Here is a 16358-nt window from a genome sequence, read left to right on the forward strand (position 1 = left end):
GCACACTTGATTTTTATCACTATTGAAGGCATCACACAATGCCCATCCTGAGTGCTTTGGTCAGAAGTTTCAGCTCTGTTATTCAGTAAACTTTCTTCTAGTCTTTAAAGCTCTGGAGAGTTTTCAGATTCCATTTCCTGTTTGCTTGGCATGGAGGTCTTACATCCTGCTGACTATGGTGGCTCTATGCAGAAAGCACTCTCCCGCGTGGAGCACGGCAGAGCTTCTGGATCTGATCAGTATTCGGGGAGAGGAGGCTATGCAGTTCCAATTGCCCTCAAGTCTTGGGAATTTTGATGGGCAGATTTTATGCAGCTTGCTGGGATACCCTGCAGTGCAGTGCCAAGGTGAAACAAACATTACCGGTTTTCATCTTCAAGGTATAGCCTCAAAGCCTTTCTGAACCCCCATTGTCCCAACTTGTGCCCCTCTATTAGCCCAGAGGTATGGCTGCTCAAAATCAGCAGCCAGGCAGTCATTGCCTTCACAAATGCAAGATAACTCTATTGCCATTTGTGATGTGACAGCTAGCAGTGCAGCAGAGAGCACTGCAGGATCCATTGTTGTGGTTAAAGATGGTGGGGTGAGCAGAAAAAGGATGTAGAAAAATGCTGCAAACTGAAGAAGGAAACCCATGAAATGCTGGGATAGAAATCAGTGCATCAGGGGACTGTGAGCATGGACTCATGTATTGTGGGGAGCTACCCCCAAAACATTGCTGTCACTATTGTTTGACTGCCCATGTGTGTACGTGCCATCCAGACAGAGGGAGACAGTAGAAGCACCCAACAATGATTTTCTTTCAACACTTTTTGATCATCAAATTTTGTCAAAAAAATTCTTCCAGTTTAGACAAGGCCTACGTCTATTTTCTCATCCAGTAACATCCATCTGAATGGGTATTACAACCCATTTATGTGAACTGAGCTCTGCTAAACATTCTGGGGTTTACTTTTCAACAAAACAACAGGCAAGATGTCAGTAGTAAAACTTAACACTTCAAAGTGCAGTGGTGGGTCACTCTCAGCAACAGAGCTACCTTTTTATAAAGCATCTTCCCGCTGATCAGTGTAGTAGAATAGACTTGTTTACTAACTACTCCCAAAAGCAGGTATGGGCAGGCCATCCTTATTACCACTTGTTAACCACCAATGGTGCAAGTTTCTTTGCTTCCTGCCTCTGCTAGCAACACTTGCAAGCTGTTCTGCACAGCCTTTCAAAATGTTTCATAGAATCACAGAGTGGAAGAGACCTCAGGAGGTCACTGTGTTTACAGTTCTGTTTCAAAATGCAGTTTCTTTTGGCTGGATACTCTTGGACTACGTCTACACCCGCATGATTTTCCAGAAATGCTTTGAACAGAAAAGTTTTCCGTTATCTTACCCATTACAAAGATAGCTTCCCTAATTATCACCTCTAATATCATTAGCCCACAGACATTCACCTTCCTCCCCCATCCCCCTTCTATTCTGAAATGTGATTTGTCCTTTTCATATGTGTTCATTTTTTTAATTGTATCCTTTGGTATATATGGTTGTGACTATTTTCTTCCACTATTTGATCTGAGGAAGCCGGTCTGGCCCACGAAAGCTTATCCCCTAATAAACCATCTTGTTAGTCTTTAAATTGCTGCATAGTCCTGTGTTTTGTTTTACCTCAGGCAGCTGCCACTGGGTTGGGACAGAGCAGCTGTGAAAAAGGCTCATTCAATCCAAGGATGCCTCAGGCCAGGCACGGCAGCAGAGACCAGGAAATGTTATTACCACTCAACAAGGCACGGAGGGGACTTCTCCGGGTGCAATTCTGCTCGGCTGTGGGGCGGGAGGTGTTAGTCTCTGCGGGCTTGGGATGCAGGAAGAGGGTCCCAGCCCCCCCAGGATGGATTTTACTGACTGTCCTGTAAGCAGGGGCGGTGGCTGAAGAGTTGGGGGAGGCAACTCCTCGCCCCGCCCTTCTCCCTCCCCCGGCCCGGAGCCATTGCAGTGTTTGCCGCAGACTCGGACACGGGTTCGCAGCCCGGCTGCGACTGGAGCAACCCACAGAGCGGACTGAAGCGCCCACAAGTCCCCTTCTCCAAGCCCCTAATCATCCTCCCCCGTAGCCCACCCCGCTGCTCGCTCTGCCGGGGCCGCGGCTCCCCAGTTCCGCTACCCGGCTACTTTGCATCGCGGCCGGCTCCGCCCGGGAAGGGAGGGAAGGAGCCGAGAGTCAATCAGCGCAGCGGGGAGGGGCCGGGGAAAGGCGCATGGGGGGGAAATCATGTGACTTACAAGAAACTGATTCCTCCCTCCCCCCCACATACCCCCCCTTGCTCAGCTCAATTCCCCGTAGACGGTGTGTCCTTGGCTGTAGCCTCCCAGGAACTGAAATTAGGGAGGGTGTCAGGGCCGATGAGGGGTGAGTTCACAAAACTGGGAGGGGGTTGGGGAAATTCAGGGGGGATATACACCCCCATAGGAGGGGTGTAGGGAAATCCCTGGTAACTTCCCTGCTCACACTGGCTGCCCTCAGTACCGCCTACCCATCATATTAACCACCCTTTCTCTGTCCCTCCCCCTCCGGGCGTGGCTGAGGGGGGTCCCTCTCAGCTCCAGGTTTTCTTTGCTGCAGTCACTGCAGGCTGCCCCCCCCCTTCCCGATTCTGTGTTTGGCTTTTCTCTCCACCCAACTCTCTCTTTTTCCTTTTCCAGTCCTGTTCCCCTTTTACCCCTGTTCTTTCCCTCTGCTCCCTACTGCTTTCTGCCTTCTCCTGTTTCCTTTTCTTATCCCCTGTTTTCTGACTCCTCTTTCCCCTCCCCTTGGCACCTGAATCTCTCCCCAGTGAGTGGTCAGGCTGGTGTCTACACAGCTACACTGTGATGCACAGTGAATACAGGTTGCTTCCCATACACACAGGAGCCTGCCCTGACCCTGGGGTCAGTCACTGAAGGTCGCTGCCCCCCACACCTGCATGGCCCCTGGGGCAGGCAGTGGAGGTCTCACACAGCTGTTGCCAAATTTCATGGTGTAAATAAGCACCCCAACTTTCACAATAAGCCCAAAATCAAGCTAATCCCATTTCAAAACAAGCCAATCCCTAAAAGATGGTGTGTGTGACTAACCACCCACCCCCATGTGCAGTCTGGGACTGTGGAGGCCTGCTGTGCACCCCTGCACAGGGCTGACCATCTGCCCTGTTTTCAAACTGCTCTTTTTTTAAAAAAAATGGGTCCCTGACTTGCCTGGATCTGGCCCCTGAGGTTCCCACCACCCCAGCACTGTGCTCCAACCCTCACACCATCCCCCTGCAGGGCTGGAACACATAAATCTACTAGTCTGCTCTGCTCTGCTCCCCTCCCCCTATGGGGTATGAGGGGAATCTGGGGGGTGTCTTTCTCCTTCTAGTCTGGGGCCATGGTTTTTTTTGGGGGGGGAGAGTTGCTTTTGGTTTTCTTGCTTCTTCCTTATGTGTGGCCCCCAACTGACTTTTCTGTGGGTCAGAGGCCTCCAACACAAAAAAGTTTCCCCACCCCTGCTGTAAGCTATTCATGTTTATGCCCCATTCATGTTTATGCCCCATCCTATTACCAAAATAAAGTGTACTATTCTAACAGGAAGAACAATGACCATAGAAATAATAAAGTTTTATATTTGCATCTACACTAGTACACAGGCGAGGCTGCAACTAAAAACTAATAATCAAACTAAAACACATGTCTTGCAATAAGCAGGGGAAGTGCCTGGCTCGCGGGGTCATGGGCTGGTGACAACTGCTCTGTACAGATAGTAACTAACCGCACCCTTCTGGGATAGGCTGTGTAAAAAGGGAAGAACAAGGCCAGAACAGCTGATGACAGAGCTTTCTGCTTCTCTCCATCTCATGTCTGCTCTCTCCACTCCCTGGACAGTAGGGCTGGCCTGCACTTAAAATGTAGCCATGCCTGGGCAAATGCCTAGCTGAGGAACATAAGCCCCAGTCCCACCCCTTCCACCTAAGGCCCCTCTTCTTCTGCCCCTGACCCCCAGTGCAGCTATGCTTTCCCCCCACAGCAGTAGTCAGCCCCTACCCACATGCTACTGCCCCCAGTCCCAGAACACCCCCCGACTCCCTAGCCTCCCCATTCCCAGTGTGCTTCCTGACCAGCCAGAGTGCCAGTCAGCTGAGCAATTGAGCTGCAGACACAGTTTTCCTGGCTGGCTTGAGCATAGATCAGCCAGGCAGCCAAGTGTCTGTGATGTGCACAATGCCCTGCCTGCTCAGTCAGCAAGAGTGTTTGCAGGTTTGGGAAGGGAACGGTTTCTCTTGCGTATGTTTCTTACCACCTTTGGGTGTGATCTGAGACAAAGAGCTGTATAGGGAGGCCCTGCCGTCAGTGTGTGTATCTAAGGTTGCCAGATGGTTTGAGAGAAAATACCAAACAAAAAAAAAGGACCCCAAAAGTTCTTAAGTCTTTAAGAGGCTTTTTGGCCCTAACAGGCTGCCAGCAGCTGGCCGCTATCTTGCCTCCCTTCACCAGGCTGGACAGCTCCCTGGTAAGCACTACTGTTGCCTGAATTTTCACCTCCTGGCTCGGAAAAAATCAGAAAATACTGAACATTTTCTGAATTTTTTTTATCAGACAGAAGACAAAAATACAAAACTTTCCAATTCAATACCAGACACCTGGCAACCCTATGTGCATCTCCCCTGTTCTCCTAGTCAAAGTAATAGTTCCTAGAAAGGACATTTTAATGACAGAGTGTGATAAAGTGGGAATTCTATTTACTCTGTTTGCTTTATGTTGCATGTGAGTTCTGCTGTCCTGTAGTAATGCCATGTATGTGCCTCAGTTTCCCCAGGCACTGTACCAGTACCTTGATGGGGTTGGGTCACATCTGGCTGCGGATGGGGATGCAGGGCTCAGTGGCTCCCCACACCTCAGTGACAGTTAACATAAGAACATAAGAATATAAGAACGGCCGTACAGGGTCAGACCAAAGGTCCATCTAGCCCAGTGGCCTGTCTGCCGACAGTGGCCAGCACCAGGTGCCCCAGAGAGGATGGACCAAAGACAATGATCAAGCGATTTGTCTCCTGCCATCCCTCTCCAGCCTCTGACAAACAGAGGCCAATGACACCATTTTATCCCCTGGCTAATAGCCTTTTACAAAGAACATGTTTCAAGCTGTTTGAAAATAGCCCCATCAGTCTTGACAGCAGTATATTAAGGTGGCGGGGGGCATGTTATCTTATTGGAGGGTAAATTGTGGGATAAATCCTAAAACAGGGTGCTATGCACTGGTGGCAGCCTGGTCTACCTTAACTGCACCAATGGACAGTCCAGAGGTCTTCAGACAGAAAACAATCTAACCCAGAGGGTCCATAGGACAGTGCTGGGAGCCAGGGTGACTAGCCTGAGGGTGAGAAACCTCCCTCTCTGCCTGGGTGGGGGAAGCCAGAGCAAGCTTATTTCATGCCCCAGAAGTGGAAGGGTGGTGTAGGAAGAATATGAGGCAAGGCCCCTAGCTCAGTTGGGGTAGCACCACGGAAGCAGCCAGACATGACCTCTTGTTGGATTCTGCTGCCAGGCCAGAGAGGGAAGCTGATGTGTCCCACTCATAGCTGCCTGCCAGCCCTGTGGCCGAATCAGATGCCACCCTGGACTTGGACCTGAGATGCCTGACCTGGAGCGCAGGCAGCAAGTAGCCCAGGGATTTTCAGCTGATAGTTTGGTGGTTTCACAGTCAGTGGGCTGGGGGAGGATCCCCACTGAGCTGGTTGCAGGACAGAGTCCTAGGCTGGGAAGCAGTGAAGTTGAGAGGGCCTACATTCCCCTATCACCTTTCTGCTAGGGTGGTAGTCTCTGCACGATTTGAGCCCAATGTTTGCTGCCCCACCCCTTCCTGAGGGGCATGTTGTTGACCTTGCACTCGTTCTTTCTTTCTCTGTTGTTGCAACCCAGCGTCACACCATCCGTTGCTGATGTCCTCGTTCCTCGACAGGTGTGCCCTTGGGCCACCCTGAAAGGCAACAGCCCATCTCTCCAAGGGGCACTGCAGGGAGACTTGGTGCTATTCTCACCAAATTGTGATTCTCACTTATTTAGCAGCATGCATTTGTCTGGCGGAATCTTTCTTATTGTTTCAAATGTTCTGGGCTCTAAGTCGTGATTTCTCTACCCAGACCCCCATACAAAAGTCATGCTGTGAGACCTAGGGAAGATGGATCCAACTGGAATGTGGGCCCAAGGGTCTGGGATATGAAATCTGGGATTACAGCTAAGGTCTTTGGGGGACATTAAGTTAACCTCCTCACATCCTAGTATCAAATCCATTTTAGTCAGCAGAAACTAGATTTTTATTCTGGATGGATCTTGTCTGATCACCCCTGATCAGGGCGGCCTGTCCATTAGGCAAACTAGGCAGTCACCTAGGGCGCCAAGTTAAATGGGGTGCCAAATGATGGCGTAATATCAGAGGGGTTTGGAGGTGGGGGCACTGTTCGCCTCTATAAAATCATAGTAGGCCCATATCTTGAATACTGCATACAAATGTGGTCGCCTGATCTCGAAAAAAGATCATTGAAAAAGGCATTGAAAAAGGTTCAGAACAGGGCAACAAAACTAATTAGTGTTTTGGAATGGGTTCCATATGAAGAGAGATTAAAAAGACTTGGACTTTTCAGCTTAGAAAAGAGGAGACTAAGGGGGATATGACGGAGGTCTATAAAATCATGACTGGTGTGGAAAAAGGGAATAAGGAAAAGTTATTTATTCCCACAATATATGAACTAGGGGACACAAAATGAAATTAGTAGGCAGCAGGTTTTAAACAAACAAAAGGAAGTTTTTCTTCACGCAGCACTGTTAACCTGTGGAACTCCTTGCCAGAGGGTGTGGTGAAGGATAGGACTTTAACAGAGTTCAAAAAAGAGCTAGTTTCATGGAGGTTAGGTCCATCAATGGCTATTAACCAAGATGGGTAGGGATGGTGTCCCTATCCTCTGTTTCTCTGGAGGTGGGTGATAGGGGAAATATCACATGAGAATTACCTGTTGTGTTCCCACCCTGGGGCATCTGGTATTGGCCACTGTCGACAGAGAGGATACTGGGCCGTATGGAGCTTTGATCTGATCCAGTATAGCCATTCTTATCTGTATCTTTGACTAGCAGCTAACAGACTGCAGTTAACTAACTAAAACCCATAGGGGAAATGATTCATTTGAGCATTTTGAAGTAAAGAGGAAGTGGGCAAAGCAAATTGCTTTTACTAGAATAATATTAAAATTAAAAACTAATCCTTTAAAAAAGTGAACATCTAACCCATCTGATTCACCACACTATATCTAGGTATTAGTGTAGAAGGGAAAGCAAACTCTTGCTTACCAGTAATCCTTCTCCCTCTCTGAACTTGTAAGTGGGAGGCAATAGGAACGGAAATGAGGGTAACACCCTTAGGGGAAATTCAAGTATTAATATTATGGCTTACACGTTTGTATTAACCAATCACAGTCACAAACTTGGGGGTCTGAATCAGTTGCTATGCATCATGGGTCTAAAAATAAGTCTCAAGTTAGTTGCGATTTCAAACTTACCCAGTAAAGGAAACCAGCAAAGTTCATTCTTTCTGCTTTGCACAGGAAGTGTCTTAGAAAAATGCAGCTGCCTTTGCTACCTACAATCCAGTTATTGTTACAAGTTTTAATTTTACAACAGAAGATATTCAACTTCTCTTGCCATTTTCGCTTTAAGTAGACTAAACAAAGTTAGTATTTTAATATTTGTCTATTTTAACTGTTACTGTTTTACAAAATGATTAAAAAGAATAAAAGTATAATGCAAATCAGAGAGGTTATTCTACCTTATGCGGTGAAACCATGTGACAAGCATCTTATGCATTAAAGAGGCAACAGCAAAGACATTGCCACTACTTAAAGGATACTGACGGGTCTTAACCAGACAGAAGTGTTCTTTAGCATGGGGCACTACTGCCAGATTGAATAGCTTCCCAGTTTATCCAATCAATAGTTGGACATGTCTTTGGGAAAAGGTGGCACCCAGAGAATTAGGATCTTTCAGAAGAGGAGACTCCATCATAGGGTCTTCAAACAGTTAGAGATGGGTAAGCCTAAACTTGTTTTATTCCTGCACTCTAAAGAATCCCTTGTCTTACACTAGATAGTTGATGCTGCCCTTCTCAATGTCCAGATTTTAATTTGAACGAGAAACAGGTTCAGAAGAGCTAAGAGTTACCCACTCACTCATATTCTAATCTAGGGGCTAAAGATTACACATTCACCTGTAAAAATCCAAAATGGTGAATGTTTTCAACCTTTAGATTTCCAGGACCCATAGATTTCTTCCTGTGGCACCTGGACTGAAAGACAATGTTCGATCCATTGGTGGTATGACTGGTTGATACATGACGAAATTGTTTTCTGAAACTTTGTTGCAACAACAATATTTTTGCACACAAAATGTGCATAATATAAATATTAATGATTTTTTTTTCCTGGTACCATGCTAGTTATACTATAATTAGAGTATATGATTAGACTTTAACCCCTTTGAATATGTCTTTACAAAGATCAGTGGTGGCTCAATCTTCACAAATGTCTATCAGTGTATGCACCAATGAACAATTTCATGGAAACTATTATTTTATAAATATTAAACAATTTTATTTTGGGATTTGTCAAGCAATGTGGCCAATTGTTTGGCAGAACCCAAGTTAAAATTTAGGAGTTCACTAGGCAAATCTCCAAAATATTCATGAAAATAAATTACATTTAATATCTATATTACAGCTACAGTGTTTAGAAAATATAAGACATAATTGCTATGGTATGATTACATATGTATATATTAGTATTCTATAGTATCTATTAATATCATTTCTTATAATCAAACTCAACAAAATATAAAATCAGGCTCTAGTTAAAGTTACATGATTTTGGAATGATTGTCAAAATTATCCCCTGACAAAGGCACTGCAGGGTGGGGGGAGGGTGGTGAGTGTATGTCTACAATGAAACAAAGTTTTAAATTTGTAAAATGTATTTAATAGTAGTTAAAGAAAGTACATGGAATGCAAAATTAGCAAATGCCACTGTTGGATCAGAAGAGGGACATGTCTTTCCAGGTACTCAACAGCACAAAATTCTCAGGGAGGACCGGCCAAAAGCAACTCACAGCACTAGGTAGCTGACAGCATGGTTCTTCCTCCGCAACAGCCACAATGTCCTAATATTTGGTTTGGAAAAACATCTGGCTGATTAAATACAGATTCCCAAGCTCTTCACATTTTTTGCACTGCTGCTTTGGCTCTCTTTGTTAAACTGGTTGTCCACCCCTGATCTAGCCCTAATATTCTCAGGACATGCCTCAGACCCTGCAGCCTGGGAGTGAGATCAGGCCAGAGCTCCACAGCTCTACCTGCCACTCTTCAGGCTTGCCCTGGCTCAGGAAACCTCCAGCTTCCCTGGTAGACAGGCCCCACCTGCTCCCCAGATAAAACAGGAGTGTGTCTATCTCCATGCCCAGGGAGCCTTTATTTATACAGCCCTCAGCTGTGCCCTAATTGGCTCATACTAGCCACAGCTGCTGGCTCCACTTCTCCAGTCCTCTCCCAGGGCTTGGTGTTAACCCTTAAAGGGCCAGTGCATGGCAGATGACCCATCACACAAGAAATGGACTGGACCTTAAAGCTACAAATGTATACATGATAGGGAATGTTTACTTAGACGTGATCAGGATATTTTCTTTGTTTTGTAGTTTGGTTAAATACCTGTATGCAGAGCCAGCCCGACCCATTCTTGCACGCTGGGCACGCAGCACCACCCCCAGGCTCATGGCACATGTGCGGCCCCGGCCCCAGGCATGCAGCTCATTCTTGCACCCCAGGCACGCAGCACATGTGTGGCCCCACCCCCACCCGGCCCTGCAGCACCACGCAGCGCCCCTTACAATCAGGCATCCCGGGTCAGCCTGTAGCTTGGGCTGGCTCTGCTGTATGCTGAGTCCATGCTCTCCCTCCTTCCCTGCCTCCCCCCGCCACATACACTAGGCTGAATCTGTTTTTCTCTCAGTTGCTCTATAATACCTAGCAACCAAGCATGCTTTACTAAGTGTATCTTTTTGTTTTGTTAATAACATTTACCTTTTTTAAGACTGTGATCTGATTCTTGTGTCCTGGAAGTAACAGGAAGTCTGTGTATGTATGCCTAAAACTGCGAGTTCAGCTATCAGAGATTATAGTTTATTTTTTCAAGATCTCTTACGGCAAAAGAACTTGGGGTACCCCCCTGGAAGAAGTTCCTAAGTGACTCTTCCTGGGTTCTAAAAGGTTTTTTTTTCTCACTTGGATGGTGGCAGCATAGCACTGAAAGTCAGGGAATCTGTGCTCTTGGGGAGTTTTTAAAAACAGAAACCTATAGATGCAATGTATTTTTGAAGTCTTATGCAAGCCCCCACCTTGCACTTGAAGTGCCAGAGTGGGGAACAACCTTGATAAGTGCAGAGACACTTTGGCTTTGTCTAGACTGGCAAGTTTTTCCGCAAAAGCAGCTGCTTTTGCGGAAAAACTTGCCAGCTGTCTACACTGGCCACTTGAATTTCCGCAAGAACACTGACGATCTCATGTAAGAAATCAGTGCTTCTTGCAGAAATACTATGCTGCTCCCATTCGGGCAAAAGTTCTTTTTGCACAAAAGGGCCAGTGTAGACAGCTCAGATTTGTTTTGTGCAAAAAAGCCCCGATCGCAAAAATGGCTATCGGGGGTTTTTTTTGTGCAAAAACGCGTCTAGATTGGCACGGACGCTTTGCTGCAAAATGTGCTTTTGCGGAAAAGGGTCCTTGCCAATCTAGACACTCTTTTCCACAAATGATTTTAACGGAAAACTATTTCATTAAAAGCATTTGCGGAAAATCATGCCAATCGAGACGTACCCTTTTTGGTGCAAGGGCACTGTTTTGTGCACTAGTATCATTTTCAGAGCAATATAATCTCTTCCAAGAGGACAATATGCAAAAATGGGGGGAAGACTGGATATGGACATTGTTGAGTTCATTGCCTAAATTGTTGGTGTCATAGATGTACAAAACCAAAATGTATCTTAAAGGAACATATTGTTAAGGGATATACCAAGTAAAAGTGCAACCCTCTGTTATAAGCTAGTAAATGTAACCAGGACACCGTGGCTACGTCTAGACTGGCATGATTTTCTGCAAATGCTTTTAACGGAAAAGTTTTTCCATTAAAAGCATTTGCGGAAAAGAGCGTCTAGATTGGCACGGATGCTTTGGCACAAAAGCACTTTTTGCAGAAAAGCGTCCATGCCAATCTCGACATGATTTGCGCAAGAAAGCCCCGATCGCCATTTTCGTGATTGGGGCTTTTTTGTGTAAAACAATACCGCGTTGTCTACACTGGCCCTTTTGTGCAAAAGCATTTACTCAAGAGGGCTTTTGCCCGAACGGGAGCAGCACAGTATTTCCGCAAGAACACTGGCAATCTTACATGAGATCGTCAGTGTTCTTGCGGAAATTCAAGCGGCCAGTGTAGACAGCTGGCAAGTTTTTCCACGAAAGCAGCTGCTTTTGCGGAAAATCTTGCCAGTCTAGATGCAGCCCTTTAGTAAACTGAACAGGAATTTATCTTCTCATCAGTAGCTTCAGAGTGGATACGTCTATGTGCGATGTAGCTATGGATATAGTATGACATAAATCAGTTCTGTTTGCAGTATGCACATCAGGGGTGGCCAATAATTTTTGATGGGGGGCTACTCCAAGATTCTGGAAAGTGTTTGAGGGCCGCACTCTTCCATGATATTAATGGAGATGCGGGGGTTTGGAATGGAGGTTCGGTGTAGAAGGAAGCCTGGGGTAAGGGACTGGGGTGCCGGAGGGAGACTGGAGTCAGGAAGGGAGTTGGGGTGGGGCAGGTGGTTATGACCTAGGGCAGGGGACTGGAGTGCAGGGAGTTGGGATGTGACTTAGGGTAGGAGGGGATTGTGATCTGGGGCAGGAGATTGAGGTGCCAGATCTGGGAGGGGGTATGGGTGTAAGAGGGGGACAGAGAGTTTGGGTATGTTGAGTGTGGGGAATAGAGAGCTGGGGCAGGAAAGGGCTGGGGTGCCAGAAGCAGGCTGTGGCCAAGAGACTTACTTGTCAGGTGCCAAACTAGCTTGCCTGCCTGCAGAGCTAAAAATGTTTGCCAGCCAGCCAACCTGCCTGAGCACCTGGCCATGTCTTCACGAATAACTGAGCCTAGGAGAGGGGACTTGATTCTTCTTAACAGCCTATTATTCCAACAAGCAGTTCACATTGGCTGGTTTCTGCCAGAAATCAGCCAATGGGAATGTGCTGGGGGTGGGCCGGCTCCTAAAACTTCCCCCTTCCCCTCCAGTTTTAAAACAGAAACAGAGCCCGGCAGCTGTGTTTCTGCACACCATGTGGGGGGCTGCATGGGAATCTGTCTGGGGCTCCCCACTGCCTCCACAGGCTGGATCCAGTGGCTAGGTGGGCCACGGGCCGTATTTTGCCTAGGCCTGATGTACATATTACAGCATCTTATATGTTTAGGATTGAAGAAGGTCATACATTTAACCAAGAATTAGCAATGGCTACACTGTATTGATAATTGCTGTTTTATAACAGGAAAAAGAAAAAGCCACCAGTTTAATTCTTATCAAAAAGTGTCACTAAAACAAATCAGGTATGGCACTGCACTAATTAAAACTCATATTAAGATCATTACAGCAAAACCTTATGTGTCCTCTTCATAGCCTTTTTGCCTATTTTCCATCACCTTGAAGATAATGTCTACAATGAACCCAGCAATGTGCCTCCCTTGGTAATGGATCACTCAAATGAAAATTCCACCAGTGGCCAGTTGCTCTAAAGAAGGGTCTCAGTACATTGGTAATTACAATATGTTTATAAGGCGGACACACTGTGGTGTGTCTAGGAGGAAGGTACTGACAAGATCAATCGTCATTGTTGTTGATAACCTACCAGGTTAACTATGCAGGAGGCTTGGTTGTGAAGGATAACATGGCAATATTGGCCAATATCCTACTACTGTTTATACATCTTAAATTATCTTTATGGTTGATTGGAGTGCAGGGTCACAGGATCAAATTTTTTCCAAGCCCTTAAGGCACACATACTCATTAAACTTGTGGCATTTCCCACTTTAGCTATCTGCTATCTATTGGGTTAAGGGTCAAGTCCTCATCTTATGTTATAGGGTTCACTAACAATCACCTTATTAAGGGGGAGCTATAGCTGGTGGGCTAGTTTGCCTTTGTTATATTTACTCCAACTGTATTCCAGCTTCGTTATATTGATGTCTACATTTATAGTCTGCTTTGCATTAGATGCAGCAGTAATGCAAGCAACCTACAGGCTTGTATCCTGTAAGACATTTGCTTTGACAAGGCAGTATAAATTTTGAGGCCTGTAATATCTAATATAGTCATCTTTGTACAGACTAACAGCCCAATAGGAAACCACAAGTTATTGGGGAGCAGAAAATAATGGGTAAGTACATCTGGAGATGTAATGTGCTTGATACAGACACTGGTCTGTGTGGAATACAGAGAGGAGTTACGGAATAAGTAATCATAGTCATCAAGCCTGATGAGGCTGATTAAGTGGAAGATTCTGGTTACCTAAGCTAACCTATGACCAATTTTGTATGATAACCAATCAAAAGAGGTACCAGGATTGGTACCAATATGGTCCCTTTGAGTGTCCTGGCACAAATACAAATTTATATATTACTCCAAAGTATCCTACTTTGATGGGGAACGAGCAATTTTCCTTATTTCCCCAGGATTGCAGTTAAAATCATTGAAATTTTTTTTTAAAAACAACAACAAATTGTCCTGTGGCACCTTAGAGACTAACAAAATACGTAGATGGTATCATGAACTTTTGTAGACACAGTCCACTTCTTCAGATGATTGGACAAGAGGTCCATTACCACTAGGTGAGGAGGAATGTCCTTCTCAAGTTTCCATAAGCACACTGTATAGGCAAGCCCTTGTGCTGAGCGAATTAGTACAGCTGGCATTGGATCCTCTGGACACAGTGAAATGCTGTTTCTGGTACCATGAGACAAGCAGACTGGTAGGACTGCGTAGTGTTGTAGGCATGGGATGAGCTACAGTGGCTGCAAAACTTCAGAATGAGCAAGGTCACTTTCATGGAACTTTGCGAATGGCGTTCCCTTGCTCTGACGTGTAGGGACACCCAAATGAGACCTGATCTGACAGTGGAGAAGCTCAAGCTTCCACAGAGCAATTCCCATGCAACACCAGATAGCTACCAGGCAACTGCAACTCAATTCAGACTGGGGAAATCTACAGTGGGGGCTATTGTTATACAAGTGGCCAAGGACATCAGTATACTTCTGCTATGCGGAGTAGTCACTCTGGGAAACCTGGATACCATAATGGAGGGCTTTGCCACAATAGCGTTCTCTCGATCTGGTGGGGCAACAGACAGAACATACATCCCCATCTTGGCCCCTGACCATCTTGCCAAGGAAAATATAAACCACAACTGCTGTGTCTAGACTGGCCAGTTTTTCCAGAAAATCAGCTGTTTTTCCGGAAAAACTTGCCAGCTGTCTACACTGGCCGCTTGAATTTCGACAAAAGCACTGACTTCCTACTGTAAGAAATCGGTGCTTTTTGCGGAAATACTATTCTGCTCCCATTCAGGCAAAAGTCCCTTTTGCGCAAAACTTTTGCGCAAAAGGGCCAGTGTAGACAGCTGAGATTTGTTTTGCGCAAAAAAGCCCCGATCGCAAAAATGGCGATTGGGGCTTTTTTGCACCAAAGCGTGTCTAGATTGGCCATGGACGCTTTTCTGCAAAAAGTGCTTTTGTGGAAAAGTGTCCATGCCAATCTAGACGCTCTTTTCCAAAAATGCTTTTAATGGAAAACTTTTCCGTTAAAAGCATTTCCAGAAAATCAAGCCAGTCTAGACATAGTCAAAGGGTATTTCTCTGTGGTTCTGCAGGTGCTAGTGGATCACAACGGCTGTTTCATTGACATCAACATGGGATGGTTGGGATAGGTGCATGATGTGCATATCTTTTGGAATTCCTGCCTCTTACAAAAGATGCATGCTGGAACTTTTTTCTCAGACCGGACAATTAGAATCCGAGAGGTAGAAATGCCAATCGTGATCCTTGGTGACTCAGCCTACCTCTTGCTGCCTTGGCTCATGACCCTGTACACAGGCAGCCTGGATCCTAGTAAGAAGCAGATCAACTACAGGCTGTGCAAGTACAGAATGGCAGTTGATTGTAATTTGGGCATTTAAAGGGAAGGTTTAGGTGTCTCCTAACGAGGTCAGACCTCAGCAAATGCAACATTCCCTTTGTGGTGGCAAAGAGCTCCATAATATTTGTGAGAGCAAGGGGAGGGGGAATTTTCTGGCAGGGTGGGGGGACAGAGGCAGAGCACCTAGCCAAAGATTTTGATCACCAGACACCAAGGCGATAAGGAAAGCACAGCACAGGACAGTGCAAATCAGAGACATCTATCCCTTCTTGTGATCAGTGTAATTAAGCCATCACACACTGCAGCACACCGAATTATGGACTTACTAGCAGAGGACAATGACTTGTCAGATTCAGATGAGGAAAAAAATGAACCTTTATTGCATTGTGCTCTCACAGATGTGATATGCAGAGGAGAGCGCTGCTTTTGGTCTAGGGAAACCAGTACTGAGTATGGGAAATCACATTGTTATGAAGGAGTGGGATGAAGAGCAGTGGCTACAGAACTTTTGGATGTGTAAAGCAGCCATCCTGAAGCTGTGTGCTGAGCTAGCCCTGGAACTGTGGTAAAAGGACACTGGAAACAGAACTGTTCTTGGTAGAGAAGTGCATGGCCATTGCTTTGAGGAAGCTGGCTACTCCTGATTGCTACTGTTTGCTGGAAATCAGTTGGAGTGGGGAAGTCTATGGTCAGGGCAGCACTTATGCAAGTGTGTGGTGCAATGAATTAAATTCTGTTGCCTAGGACTGTGACTCTGGGAAATGTGGATGACATAGTGGCTAGTTTTGCTGATATGGGCTTTGCTAACTGGGGCAGGACAATGAATGGCACACCTATCCCAATTACAGAGCTACCCAAATCTTGCCTTAGAGTACATCAGTAGTAAAGGATACTTCTCCATGGTGCTTAGGTGCTTGTGTATCGCTGAGAGTAATTCAGACATAAATGTGGCATGCTCTGGAAAGGTGCATGATGCATATTCAGGAACAGTAGCCTGTTCAGAAAGCTGCAAGCTGGCACTTTCTTTCCTTACTAGAAAATATCACTGGGGATGTGGAAGTGCCAATAGTGATCCTAGGTGACACAGCTTACCCCTTGCAGCCA

At 46.0% G+C, this 16358-nt stretch overlaps 1 protein-coding gene across 3 annotated transcripts in view; it reads left to right on the top strand.

Annotated features, from left to right (window-relative positions):
- Nucleotides 1-7854: 7854 nt before the first annotated feature.
- Nucleotides 7855-16358, top strand: part of LOC102455822 (C-type lectin domain family 2 member B-like) — a 28973-nt gene continuing 20469 nt past the window's right edge. For 2 of the 3 annotated variants that reach the window (XM_089770647.1, XM_089770648.1), the window contains exon 1: nucleotides 7866-8079. The gene's annotated coding sequence lies outside the window, so the exon portion shown is untranslated. Of the gene's footprint in view, nucleotides 8080-16358 lie in introns of all 3 variants that reach the window. The other variant, XM_089770653.1, reaches the window with a different exon arrangement.

This window comes from Pelodiscus sinensis, chromosome 19 (assembly GCF_052426305.1).
Source record: "Pelodiscus sinensis isolate ZL-2025 chromosome 19, ASM5242630v1, whole genome shotgun sequence".
Lineage (NCBI taxonomy): Eukaryota > Metazoa > Chordata > Testudines > Trionychidae > Pelodiscus > Pelodiscus sinensis.